Source organism: Hemitrygon akajei, chromosome 23 (genome assembly GCF_048418815.1).
Source record: "Hemitrygon akajei chromosome 23, sHemAka1.3, whole genome shotgun sequence".
NCBI classification, from domain to species: domain Eukaryota; kingdom Metazoa; phylum Chordata; class Chondrichthyes; order Myliobatiformes; family Dasyatidae; genus Hemitrygon; species Hemitrygon akajei.
This window is the reverse complement of record NC_133146.1, coordinates 18,943,632-18,958,393: the sequence shown is the minus strand read 5'-3', so window position 1 is coordinate 18,958,393 and position 14,762 is coordinate 18,943,632.

Sequence of the window (14,762 nt, the reverse complement as noted above, 5' to 3'; positions counted from 1 at the left end):
GCTTGCTGAGTTTACAGCCCTCTGCAGCTTTACGTCCAGTGGGAATGAGATTGATCCATTGGGAATCTGTACAATTGAAGTGAATGGGAAGGCAAATGGTATATTTGGGCTTGAATGGTGTGTTTATGAGTGGGTGGGGATTGGTCCACTTGGATCGCACAGGAGATGAAAGAGTATAATGGGAATTCTGTGCAATTTAACAGGGTCTAAACACTTCTTTCAATTGCAGTGTTAAAACCTTTTCCTAAAATTCTTCTTAAAGTTAATTGGGGTTACTGTTGCCTTACTGGGTCTGTGGAAATCTTCTTTAAGGTCACAGGAGGATTACTGCGCCAAGATGTAACTAACCAAAGGAAATAGATAAAGTTCCAGTTCAAGTTTAATTGTCATTCAAAAATACAAAGTATATTCAGCTAAACGAAACGGCAAGATGCAGAACACCATACGTACAGTCACTCACAGCACCCGTGGCAACGATAGCACAAAGATAAAGTTAGCACAAGTCCCTGAGTGGCATGGCCTGAAGGTTAATGATGCATGGGATGTCGTCATGGAGCCACGTTTCTGCAAGAACAAGTACGTAGCAGTTCCTCATCTCGCGCTGGGTCAGCTGCAGGTGAAGACAAATCAGCTTGTCTTCTAGGAAGCGACCGCTGGAGAGCAGCACTAATGAGAGAGAATGAACCTTCATCATTGGTAGAGGACCGTCATGAAGTGGAACAGTCCTACTGGGCAAAAATGTTTCCAAAAACTTGATGAATACTGCACAGGTCAAATGGAGTGCAAGTCTCTTCTCTACTGACCTGTCACATCATAGGGTATCTCCCTCTTTCCTATCCCTCCCCATCCCAGGGCAAGGACTGTATGGGTTAGATACAGAGTAAGACTCTCTCTGTACTGTTCCCTCACACACCACAGGGCTGGCACAACAAGAATAAGACACAGGTAAATTTTCCAGCTGTGTTCTGTCAACCCTCCCACTGCAGAGATAGTCGTTTGACTGCAGGGATTGTGCTTGTCGTTCAAGACTGTCCAAGAGTTCTGTATTCTTTTATAATCCTTTAATAGACCAGTATATACATTTACAAAGTAACTTAAAAACGTACAAAAGGGTGGATTGTTGGAATGCCATTTTTGGAAGTTACTTTAAAGAATCATCTGAGTCTTGGAGCTTACTGATCTGATGGGTAGTAGTTGAACATTGAAATTCTGTCCTGGGTGTGATGGGAGAACTCTGTAACAAGTGGTCTTCACAGTTGTAAAGGATTGTATAAGTTATTACTTTTAGTTTTAAAAAGCTGCAGGGACTGCAGGATTAGACAAAAAGATTTCCTTCTGCACAGATCCAATTTATACTCCCTGCTGAGGCGTACATAGCGAGAGATTGACAGCAACCGAGGAAGCAAAGGAAATTCTGTGGGTGGGAATGTTTTATTTGTCAGGAGTGAGAAAAATTGAGCCCCAGATATGCAGTTTTGATTATTGACCACCTCAGTTTTCAACGTGACTGATATAATAATCTGTTAAATCTCTAATTGACATGGAGCGCTTGACTAGCGGTAGGTAAGTCTGAGTGACAAAGAATGACAGGACACTGTTAACGAGAATGACGGTTAACAAGAGCGTTGGGAAACAGGAAGGAGGAGAGGAGAGAGGCAGAAAGAAAGTGAATGAAGCAGAGAGATGAAGAAGAGAGAATCAAGCATTTTAACCAGATATGGACTAATGCTCTACCCCAGCCCCTGGATGGTTCCGTTAAGCCTCAGGGTGAGGTAACTCATAGCCAGCTCGATCCCTCCCCTTGTGTCCCTGTCCAAGGTTGCTAGCCTGGACTGTACATTTCATCTCCATGTCTGCTTTCTGTGAATGAAGCTACCTGATACTGTTTTTCTATAAATACCTCCACCTCAGACTGATAGTCTCCCTGAAGGGTAGACCTTTAGAAAGTTCTCTAAGTTGCCAGCTGGCTTGGAGCAGCATCCCTGAGCGAGCTGACATTGAGGTTGGTGTGGCGCAGAACTGGTGAAAGGATGGGGGGAGGTGGAATGCACTTTTGTCCCTTTGTTCCTCCACGTTGCTAAGAATCATGTCATCATGCCATTAACCCTTTACTCTGCAATCAAGTTCGACCATAAGACATAGGAGCAGAATTCGGACATTTGACCCATCAAGTCTGCTCCACCATTCCATCATGGCTGAATTATTATGCCTCTCAAAAGCATTCTCCTGTTTTTTCCCCATAACCTTTGATACCCTTACTAATCAAGAACCTATTAACGTCCACTTTAACTATACCCAAAAAACTGCACAGTTTTCTGTGGCAATGAATTTCACAGATTCACCATCCTCTGGTGAAAGAACTTACTCCTCATCTCTGTTCTAAAGAGGCATCCTTGTATTCTGAAGCTGTGCCCTCTGGTTCTAGATTCTTCCACTTAGGACATATCCTCTCTACATTCACTCTATCTAGGCCTTTCAGCATTCAATATGGTATTTGACCTTCCAATGTGTACTCAATGTATCAAATTGTTGGACTAAAGACACTACTGGACATCTTGGTGTCCACATCTACAGCTCTCTCAAAGTTACCGTGGAAGTTGATAGAGTGGTTAAGAAAGAATTTTGGTGTGTTGGCATTCTTTATTCAGGGGATTTAGTTCAGGACCTACAAGGGAATGTTGCAACTCTACAAAACCCCGGTTAGACCACACTTGAAGTATTGAGTTCAGTTCTGGTTACCCCATTATAGCAAGGATGCAGAAACTTTAGAGAATGTGCAGAGGAGATTTACCAAGATGCTGCCTGGATTAGAGAGCAAGTCTTATGAGGATAGGTTGAGGATAGGGTTTTTCTCTTTGGATCAAAGGATGAGAGGTGACTTGATAGAGTTGTACAAGATGACAATGGGCATAGATTGAGTGAACAGCCAGAGACTTTCTCCCAGGGTGAAAATTGCTAATATGAGAGGGCATAATTTAAGGTGATTGGAGGGGGACATTGGAGTTAGTTTTTTTATATAGAGAGTGGCAGGTGTGTGGAATACCCTGCCAGGGGTAGTGGTAAGGCAGATACATTAGGGACATTTAATAGATAGGCACATGGATGATAAAGAAATGGAGGGTTGTGTGGGAGGGGAGAGTTAGACTGATCTTAGAACAGGATAAGGTTGGCACATTGTGGGCTGAATGGTCTACACTGTGCTGTACTGTCCTATGTCTAACTATGTTCAAATGATCTCTTCTGCCTGTCGGTGGGACAGGGGCATCACTCGGAGGGCATTGATTGGAGAGAGCAGAATGTCTTGCCGATGTTCAGGAAGCAGCTAAGTGTCACAGATAGATCCAAATGGCTAAACACAACAGCGTCTGTGTCAATCATTCATATTCAGACTGGCAGTCAGTGCCTCAGGGATCAGCGCTGAGGCCCCAACTATTGATAGTCCATATCAATTACCTGGACAAATGGCATGTGTGTACCGCAGCTAAATTTGCTGATGTTACAGAGATAAGTGGGTCAGCAAGCAGGAAGGGGCACACAGGGGATAGAGAGAGGTTCAGTGTGTTTGCAGAACTTTGGCAGGTGGAATATAATATTGGGAAAAATGTGAGGGTCTCCACTTTGGAAGGAAGAATGGAAAGTGACCAGTATCTAAATGGAGAGAAAGTACAAAATGTGGGATGGAGGGATTCTTGTTACAGGGGAACAAAACACAAATAGTTAGCATGCATGTAATTGGCTAGCTAAAGCAATGCACACACAATACTGGAAGGACTCAGCAGCCCAGGCGGCATCTATGGAAAGATTACAGTCGACGTTTTGAGCCATGACCCTTCATCAGAACTCAGCAGGTCAAGCAGCATCTATTGAGGGGAACAAGCAGTCAACATTTCAGACCAAGTTTTGCCGCTGATAGGGGTCAGACCTGCAGAACTCTGTTTCCATGTTTAGGAAAGGACATGCTTGGAGGCAGTAGAGAGGTTGTTCACTTGGCTGATTACCTGGGAAAAGTAGTGGTGGGGGGACAAATGAAGAAAGATTGCACTGGTTGAGTCTATACCCTAGTGGTATACAAGGTAAATTTTATTGAACACAAGATTCTGAGGGGATTGACATGGTGGAGAGTGAAGGACTGTTTCCCTTAGTCAGGGTATCTAGAGCCAGGAGGTATTGATTCAGAATACAGAGGGAGATGAGGAGGAATTGCTTCTCTCAGAGGCTGGTCCAAGTGGGGTATTCTCTCCCCCAGACAGCTGAGGAGGGTGATTCAGTGAATATATTCTCTGATAGTGATGGTCATTTGAACTACAAGGGATGGAGGGGCAACACACAACACACTTAACTCTGATGATAGGTCTCATCCTGAAACATCAATTGTCTATTTCCCCCCATAAATGCTGCTTGATCTGCTGAGTTCTGATGCAGGGTTGTGGCCCGAAACATCGACTGTACTCTGTTCATGGATGGTTCTGTCAGGATCTGATTGAGTCACCCTTGGCCTCTGAACCACTTTCATGTTCCCCCACACCCCACAGTCCCTTAGGAGACATGGGAGATCCTGCAGATGCTGGAAATCCTGAGCAATACACACAAAATGCTGGAGGAACTCATTGGATCAGGCAGTATCTATGGAGGGAAATAGACAATCAATGTGAGGCAGTTTGGAAGAGGGAAAATGGCCAACTCCTGCTCCAGGATCTTCTCCGCAAAAGGGTGCTTGTGAATCAGCTGGATTTTGTCGTCTGCAGACAGATTCATGACTGCTGTTACCAAGAACCATTGATCTTCAGAATTTAAAATTGTCTTCAAATTCTTGTGCTTCCATCCAAGGAACTTTGCATTTGAAGTTTGTACGTTGCTGAGTTAATGTATTATTGTCACATGTACTGAGGTATAGTGGCTTGTCTTTCATACTGTTCATACATCAGTGCATTAAGGGAGTTCACAGGAAAACAATAACAGAGTGCAGAATAAAGTGTTACAGTTACAGAGAAAGTGCAGTGCAGGCAGAAAATATGATGTAAGGCCATAATGACGTAGATAAAGAGACCATTTTGTCATTCTAGGCAACCATTCAAGAGTCTGATAATGGTGGGATCTTTGTGCCTGGTGGTCTGTGCTTTCAGGCTTTTGTATCTTTTGCTTGGGGTGGGTGGGGTCTTTGATTATTCTTTCTGCTTTACCGACTCAGCAAGAAATACAGACAGTGTCCATAGAGGGAAGGCTGGTTCTGTGACTTGCTGAGCTGAGACCACATCTCTCTGCGGTTTTTGGTGGTCACGGGCAGAGAATTTGCCATGAAGTGCTTGGATAGGATTTCTCTGAACATCCATTGCTTCCCCATGGTCTTCCTGAATTAAATCCCATCCTTTGCTCATGCAATACAAAATATCAAACTATCAATCGTGTCTGTCTGCCTTCCAAGCAATTCTCCGACAGCTTCCCCAAATTTCATTGAAAGCCTTCTCCCAACTTGTTAAACACCTCTGAGCCGGAACGTCAGGCGTGACTGCTGGAATCCATCCTTGGCTGTACAGTCCGATCAGGGATGGATTGTTACCATGGTGAGGAGGCACAGGATGGAATAGGCCTGTTTTTCTTGGAATGGAGGAGGGTGAGGGGGGACCTGGCTGATGAGTGCAAACTTGTGAAGGGATGGAAAATGTTGATAGTTGAGAAACATTTTCCACTCAGCAGAGATGTCTAAAAGCAGAGAGTATGGGTTTAAAATGAAGAGTCTTGGCCTGAAACATCAGCTGTTTATTCCCCTCAATAGGTGCTACCTGGCTTGCTGAGTTCCTTCAGCATTTTACGTTTGCTCAAGATTTCTAACATCATTAGAATCTCTTGTTTTTATGGATTTGAGATGAATGCTAGAAGACTTAGCTAGAAAGAATGCGAGGAAGAATCTTTTTCTCCTGAAGGGGATTAGAAGTTCGATTGCGATGGGTGGCGAGGCAGAAACTCTCACAACATTTAAGAAGCATTTAGATGAACACTTGAGATGTGTGGAAGTCTAGGAGAAGGAATTAGATGGTAGGTGCAGTGGCTGGCATGGCCAAAGTGGGCTGAATTGCCTGTTTCTGGTATTGCATGACTCCGTGACCCTCCCACACCATATCTGGGCCATTAACCTGCAAATGTCTCAGGACAATTGTACCTGGATAGGAGAGGTGGTACCTCCCTTTAATGAATCACTGAAGTGTCTCCATGAGTTGGGACAAATCTCACTCCCCTCATTGCGTTTTGCAGCATCAACACCAGTACTGACTTTAATCTCTCACTGGCGTTGGTAAGGTTACAATTTGAGTTGTGAAACGTCGGCTTTGCCCAGTTAAAAAAAAAATCATCCTTGTCCTCAAATTTCTTCATGGACCCTCTACACTTCCCAATCCAACAACACAACCTCGGAGATCTCTCCTCGAGTTCCCCTCTGAATCGCCCCCATGTCTGAACCTGTGGGTGGTTCCTTCAACTGCCTGAACCCTGAGCGAGAATTCCCTCCCTTAACCTCTTTGACTGTCTTAGACAATTCCTTAAAATCTTCCTTTTCAACCTGCCCTGTCCTCTTCAGTACACGGTAACTTGCTGTTGATGCTGTTTCCCAACAGCCCTGTCAAGCTCGGAGGCTTAGGTTGATTGGACAGCCTGCACCTTTTTCCCAGGGTGGAAATGGCTAATAGCGGGGGGGGGGGGGGGGTCATGATTTTAAAGCAATTGGAAGAAAGTATAAATGGGATGTCGGAGGTAGGTTTTTTATACAGAGAGTGGTGGGTGCGTGGAGTGTGGGGGTTGGTGGAAGAGGTAGATCCTTTAGGGGCGTTTAAGAAACACTTACTTAGGGACATGGCTGATAAAAATTGGAGGGATACATAGGATTAGAATGATCTTAGAGTAGTTTGAAAGGTTGGCACTACATCATGGGCTAAAGTGCCTGCACGCTGATGTAGCGTTCTATGGACTACAGAGCAGTCTGCTGCTCTAATCCACTGCTTAGTCCTAACACCAGAAGCTCGCTGAGCCTGCCCCTCAAACATGGTGAATTCCCAAACCTCAATACTCTGTCACTGTTTCTCACTGCCTCAGTGAAAATCAGATTCTTCACTGCAATATAAAACTTGTGGCACATTTCCACATTAAGCGAGGCTCAAATGAAATGCTGGCATGAGAGCCGGACTGCAGCATTTCCCGTGGGGTTGAAGCAGTTGTTTGGAGTCACAGAGCACTGCAGCATAGAAACTGATCCTTCAGACCAGCTAGTCTGTGCCAAACTGTTGTCCTACCTAGTCCCATCAACCCGCATCTTGACCATACCCCCTCCCATCCAAATCAGACCCCCCTCCCCATCCGCCATTTCCGATGGCAGCTCATTCCACGCTCTCACCTCCTCCACTCCCCCTCTGGGTCGAAATTTCTTTAAAGTGTTAAAATTAAACCTGCGGTCACCACTTCTGCTGGCAGCTCGTTCCACTACTGTTTATCACTAAATACTGAACGTCGTAGCACAGGATAAAACTGGCAAGATTTAAATTTGTGATCAATATCTAGAGAGAGAGAAAAAAAAACAACTTAATGGAAGTGCAATGTTTTCAAGTTAAACATTTGAGACAGGGATTCATGTTAGCTTCAGGCAATGATACTTCAGATCCAGTTGTGAGGTGGAGTCAGTAATCCTGGTGTAGTCTACTTGCTCTCCCGTACTGGTGCCGGGCAATTGACTCACTGAAACTCGATCCGAACTCCCAGAGCAGTACGATGTGCCGCCGCGATCAAGGACATTTATACTGGAACCACCTCATTAACATTTCATCAGATTCAGACCATTACCAATTGTGAAATATTGTCTTGTTCTGTGCCACCGACATTGTCAATGTGAGCAATTGTAGGAAGCGCGGAATGAGAGCGAGTGTGTGAGCGCATGTTACTGTGTGAACGGGCGTGTGGCTTTGTGACGGCGTGGAGAGGGTTATCAAACTGATCTGAAATAAAATTATAGTAAGAATAGTAGGAAACTTGCTTCTTTACATTTTGAAGGTGAAACCTTCTATTTCCTCACAACTTACAGGAGTGAAAGCGCTTTTATTTTGAGAATCAGCCTCGTATTGTGAGTGATTGGGCAACTTGTAACCGAGCACTTTGTTAAGTATCACTGCGATGCTCCCTGGAATGACAGCATTGTGTCTGAAAGGCTGGGGCGATTGATATTGAATTTCAAAGTGAGCAGGTAAATGCCATTCCCATTTGCTTTTAAGTTAGGGAGACCTAGTCAAGCCAGTCGGGACCTTCTCTGCGCCCTGTCGCCTCCCGTTAGGATTCGGCTGCATATTGACACTGGGAGAACAAACCAGAGAAAGGAAAGGGAGGGGGTGTGACTGAGAGTAAGCAGGGGCTACGCTGAGCAATTCTAGTGATGGGCCACTGACAATTCTCAGACTGTTCCACTGGACCAGCATCTCAAACTAGGCAAATGCCTTAAAGAACACAAAAGAGTACAGTACAGGAACAGGCCCTTCGGCCCATAAGGTTGTGCCTAACTAATTATGCTTATTACATTTACTATCTTCTGCCATCACGTGGTCTGTATCTCTCCATTCTCCGTGTATCCCTGTGTCTAAAGATCCTCTTAAATGCCTCTATTGTATCAGCTTCCACCTTCACCTTAAATATCTCTAATTAAGTAATACACACACATTCCAGTCGCCCACCACTCTGTGTAAAACTAAAACCTGCCCCACACATCTCCTTTGAATTTACCCTTTCTCACCTTAGTAGACAGTTCAATTCTGTGGAAAATGTGTTGTCTGCCTGCTCGATCAATGTCCCTTATCATTTTATAAACCTCTGTCTGGACTCTCCCAAGCCTCCTCTGTTCCAGAGCAAACAACCAAAGTTTGTCTCACCTCTCCCTATTGCAAATGCCCTCTAATCCAGGCAGTATCCTGTTGAACCTCTTCTGCACCCTCTCCAAAGCCTCCACATCCTTCCTATAGTAGTATGACTAGAACTGAATGCAATGCTGAAGGTGCAGCCTAACCAGAGTTTTAAAAAAACTGCAACATAACTTTCCAACTCTTGAACTCAGTGCCTCAGAAATAAATGCAAGTATGCCACGTGTCTCTGGACTGTCACGAGAGATCCCCCTTCTGAAACATAACTAGGTGATTACATCTATTTTATTAATGATAAATTAACCAAGATCCACCCGCCTCTCCACGTGTCCATCACCTCTACCAACCATCCTCTCCCTCTCCCCCTCCCCACTGACCATTAGAGCATGAGACATAGAAGGTGAATTATGCCATTCGGCTCATCTAGTCTGTTCCATTATTCCATCATAGTTGATTTATTATCCCTGTCAACTCCATTCCCCTGCCTTCTCCACGTAGACTTTGACACCCTTTTCAAAAACCACTGCTTTTCAATATACCCAGTGATTTGGACTGCACAGCTGTTTGAGGCAATGAATTCCACAGATTCACTATCTTCTGGCTAAAGAAATTCCATGTCAATTCTGTTCCAAAGGGACGTTCTTCTATGCTGAGGCATCCCTTTGGTCCTGGACTCGCCCGCTATTGGAAGCATCCTCTACATACATGCTCTATCTAAGCCTTTCAATATTCAATAGTTTTCAATGAGATCCCCCTCCTCATTCTTCTAAACTCCAAGGAGTACAGGCCCAGAGCCATCAACTGCTCCTCATGTGCTAGCTAAACTTTTTTTTGTTTCTGGGAACAACCATTCTCATAGATCTCCTCTGGACCCTCCAAAATGTCAGCACATCCTTTCTCAGATATGGGGCTCAAAACCGCTCACAACAGGGCCTAACCAATGCCTTATAAAGCCTCAGATTTGCTTTTATATTCTAATCCTCTTGGAATGAATGCTGATATTGCATTTGCCTTCCTTACCACAGACTCAGACTGCGTTAATCTTCAGGGAATCTTGCTCTTTGCACCTCCAATTTCCTGTTTAGAAAATACTCTCCGTGCCTTTGTTCTTTCTATCAAAGTACATAACCATACACTTCCTGACACTATATTCCATCTGCCACTTCACTGCCCATTGTCCTTATCTGTCCAAGTCCGTCTGCAGACTCCCCCACTTCCTCAATACTACCTGTCCCCACACCTATCTTTGTATTGTCTGCAAATTTGGCCACAGAGTCATAAATCTGGTCATCCAAATCATTGATATATAATGTAAAAAGAAGTAGTCCCAACACCGATCCCTGCCGAACACCACTAGTCACTGGCAGCCAACCAGAAAAGGCCCCCTTTATTCTCATTCTTTGCCTCCTGCCAGTCAACACGAGGAAATCTGCAGATGCTGGAAATTCAAGCAACACACACAAAATGCTGGTGGAACGCAGGGTCTCGGCCCAAAACATCGACATTGCTTCTTTCTATAAATGCTGCCTGGCCTGCTGTGTTCCACCAGCATTTTGTGTGTGTTGCTCTATCCAAGCTAGCAACTTTCCTGCAATACTATTGGCTCTTAACTTATTAAGCAGCCTCATGTGTGGCACCTTATCAAAGTTCTGAAAATCCAAGTAAACAACTCCCCTCTGTCTATCCTGACTGCTATTTCCTCAAAGAATTCCATCTGATTTGTCAGACAGAATTTTCCCTTAAGGAAGCGATGCTAACTTTGATCTATTTTATCAATGCCTCAAAGTACACCGAAACCTCATCCTTAATAATTACCTTCAACATCTTACCAACAACTAAGGTCAGGCTAACTGGCCTATTACTTCCTGTCTTTTATCCCCCTCCCTTCTTAAAGAGTTGAATGATATTTGTGATTTTCCAATCCTTCTGAACCATTCCAGCACCTACTGACTCTTGAAGGATCATGACTAATGGTACCACAACCTCTTTAGAATCCTGGGGTGTAGTCTATCTGGTCCAGCTGACTTGACACAGAATGTAGAACACTATAGCACAGAAGCAGGCCCTTTGTCCCACCTAGTCCATGCTGAACTATTATTCTGCCCTGTCCCATCAGCCTGTACCCACATCATAGCCCTCCATAAACCTCCTATCTATGTACCCATCCACAGTTCTCTTAAATGTTGAAATAGAACCTCGTTCCACACTCTCACCACCCTCTGTGAGGAAGATCCTCCTCGTGTTTCTCTTAAACATTACACCTTTCACCCTTAGCTTGTGACCTCTCATTCTAGTCTCACCTAACCTCATTGGAAAAAGCACTCTTGCACTTACCCTATCTATATCCTTCTTAGTTTTATATACCTCTATCAAATCTCCTCTCATTTGTCTATGCTTTAGAGAATAAAGTCCTAACCTGTTCAATGGAAATGGAATAGAAAAGGCTTGCAAGACTTACCTCTGTAACTTCAGACTTTTCAGCCTATAAAGTACCTCATCCTTAGTAATAGCAACTACACTCAAATTTCCTGCATACTGTTTGGTTGGTGGAGATGGGGTGAAGGTGTGTTACTGAGGAATGGAGAGTTCGGGTTGGTGAGGAAGGGCAAATGGTAGGTTAGTGATAGCGGAATTGTGGAAAAGGTATAGGTGGGGTGTGAAGAGGGTTGATCGATGGGAGGTGGAGATGAGGGTGGAGGATGTGGGTCAGCTGGACAGACTTCCTTCGTGACCGCAGTGTGTAAAGGAGACTGAGAGGGTAGGTTGGGGCGTATAAAGTAATGAGGGCCTTGGAGGTAATAAACGGCAAGAGCCTATCTCACTAACAGAGTGGTCAAACCCCAGGGGCAGTGGTTTAACATATTTTGTGGGAGGATTAGACAGGAAGAAGGGACATTTTTCCATCTGGAGAAGTTGGCCTGGAACTCACCAGACCCCCACCCCTTCCCCCAAATACAAGACCGTGACCTACGGTCAACCGAGCACTGCAGTCAGATTTCAGGTTTCAGCCGCAATGGACCAAATGGCCTCCTTTAGCCTAGTCCATTATCCGCCATCCACACCCCCGCCCCGGTGTGAGTTCCGTTGTGTTAAGTCCGGGCGCAGGAATCTGTCCGGCGCCGTGAGTGGGGGAGTTGGGGCATTCGGCTCGGTCGACTCACCCCGCTGCAGTGGTGCGACTCTCCCTAGCTGAGAGCCTCTACCACCCGGGCACGACATGAAAAGTGGGGCGGAGAGGAAGGGTGGTGGTGGGCAGACAGTGCCGGGGATGATGGGGGGGGGCGTATTTTTACCACTACCCCTCAGACACACAATGAGTGAGGACGACCCTCGATTTAACCCCAAAACCGAACCCTCCCTCAGACGGTAAACCTGCAGTAGATGTTTCAGCCGTCAATTTCTTTGAGCTGGAGATTTTAGGATGAGAGGTGACATGATAGTGGTGAAAAGCGGCAGAGATCGGTGGACAGCCAGACCCTTTTTCCCAGCGTGGAAATGGCCAATAGGAGGAGGCATCACTTTAATGTGATTGGAGGAAAGTACAGGTCCGATGTCAGAAACCAGATTTTTTTTGATGGGTGTGTGGAACACCCTGTCAGGTGTGTTGGTAGAGACATCTTCATTGGGGACTCTTAGATATAGGAACGTGGAGGACTGTGTGGGAGGGAAGGGTTAGGTTGGTCTTACAGCAGGTTAAAAGGTCGGCACATCAGGGTGAACCGAAGGCTCTAAAATATTTTATGTCCTCCGCATCCCCCTCCCTATTTCCCCGACACCGCGCCGGCAGCGGCGGCGGGGAGATTCGGTCCCGGCGGAACTCACTCAGAAACAAGAAGGCGGACAAAGAAAAAGAACTTCTGTTTTATTTACACTGTTTACAGGTTAGTGGTTGGAACATCACACGCGCAACTCCCGTGACCCGACCACAAAACAGCGATATCACGAAAACGCTGGGTCAGAGATGGAAGTGCTCTCGGGATCGGGCGCAGATTTAACTCCCACACACCGGGGTCCCGTATCCTTCGGGAATCACGGTTTCACTACGCAGGGTCTCCGGGGCTGAACGGCGATAGAGCGCCAGCTCCCCGGCTGTCAAAGTAGATAAAGGGGGCGCTGTTCGGAGGGTCCTAACTTGGGCGCGTATTAACTGCCCGTGCGCCACACCTAAAGTTTGCGTCCTCGCTGGGGCCGCACTGGAAGTACTGTGTAGAGTTTTGGCCACCCTGTTACAGGAAAGACATGGCTGAACTGTAAGGACTGCAGAGAAGTTCTGCAATGACTAGAGGACTAGAGCTAGAGGGAAAGGCTGGCCAGAATGGCCTTTATTCTGGAAAGAATAAACCTACGAAAGAAGCAGAAAGAAGGGCGGTCATATAGAAAGCTGTAAAATCACATCGATAGGGTGGACAGTAACAGTTTTTCCCTAGGGTCGGGCAGTCCAAAACTAGAGGGCATAGATCTAGGCTGAGAGGGTAGCATATAAAAGTGACCTGCGGGTGAGTATATGGAGCGAGCTGCCCGAGGAAGTGGCCGAGGCAGGTACAGGTACATACAGAGAGGCGGGGCTTGGAGGGATATGGGCCAAAAACAGGAAATTGGGACTGGCTGTGTGGGCACCCAGGTCGGCATGGACTGGCAGGGCCGGGTGGCCTGTGTCCGTACTGTATTGCTGCATGACTTTATCACTATTTCCCTACAGATAAGGTGGGAGTGGGGAGAGGGGATGGGTCTGGAACAACCTGCAGGATCCGAGCAAGTAGGATGGGGAAAACGGGTTACATCATCGGCCTCCCATTGTCACCTCGGGGGCGGGGGCGGGGGAGGGAGAGACCCGGAGACGCCTGACCTCCTCCGACTGCAGGACGATGTGCCCCACCCCAAAGCTTTTCATCTCATTTCCAAACTGCCTGGCGGACAGACCTTTGGGCGCCAGGTGCCTGGGAGTGGCGCTATAGACATGCAGGATATTCTGCCCCCTCTCCAGAGACCGACCGGCCCGGTGTGCAGTTTGCTCTCTTCTCGAGCAGTCCACTCTTAAAACGGGAAAAGTTCCACCGCGAAGTTTCTGTTCTTGGAAGCAACATTCATACAAAAATAAACCCGAGATTCTTCAAATACACAAAGCCATCGTGTAGAAACGGCTCCACTTTCCTCATTTTAGACATAATTTACACAAGAAATGTAGAAAGGTGATTACTGAAAATATTTATCATAAGTGCATAACCTTCTCGCAAGTTTTATCCCAGCTAAGGGCGGACTGGTGTGTTGAAATCATCGTAGGTTTTAAGATTTCTGTCACACACGACTAAAGTTAAAATTGACCTTCAGAAAACAAAATACTTTTATCACTATTTTACCGTTTTATACATTTATATGTTTTATATACTGTTTGTGTGTGGGTGTGTATGTGTAGGCGCGCTTTCAGATATACTTTTAGAGTGTACTCACTATATCTTACAGAATTAATCCCCTTCGCCGCAGCCCAGGGATAAGTTCAGTGTGTTAGCGTTTAAAGTGTGAACTGGGACCTCTTACTAACTTGCCATTGGCAGAGAGCGGGCACGGCTTGTCATCGTTATGAGAACTTGTGTAAACTGTCAACAGTCGATCTCCCTCACTGTGTCTTGGATGAGGAGGAACCTCCTCCTCCGTCACTCACGGGTAGGAACGCCAGGCGTGGTCTGGCAACCACAATCACCCGAGCCTCCAAGGGCATTGCGCCGCCGCTCCCGGACACCAGGTGTCGCTGGCGGAGAAGCAAGTTCACCTCCCATCACGGCTGCTTGAAACCTGCAGCAGAACCAGCAGTTGCTGGGAATACTGGGTAGGTTGGGCAGCATCTGTGGAGAGAGAGAGACAGAGCTCACCTTTCAGGCA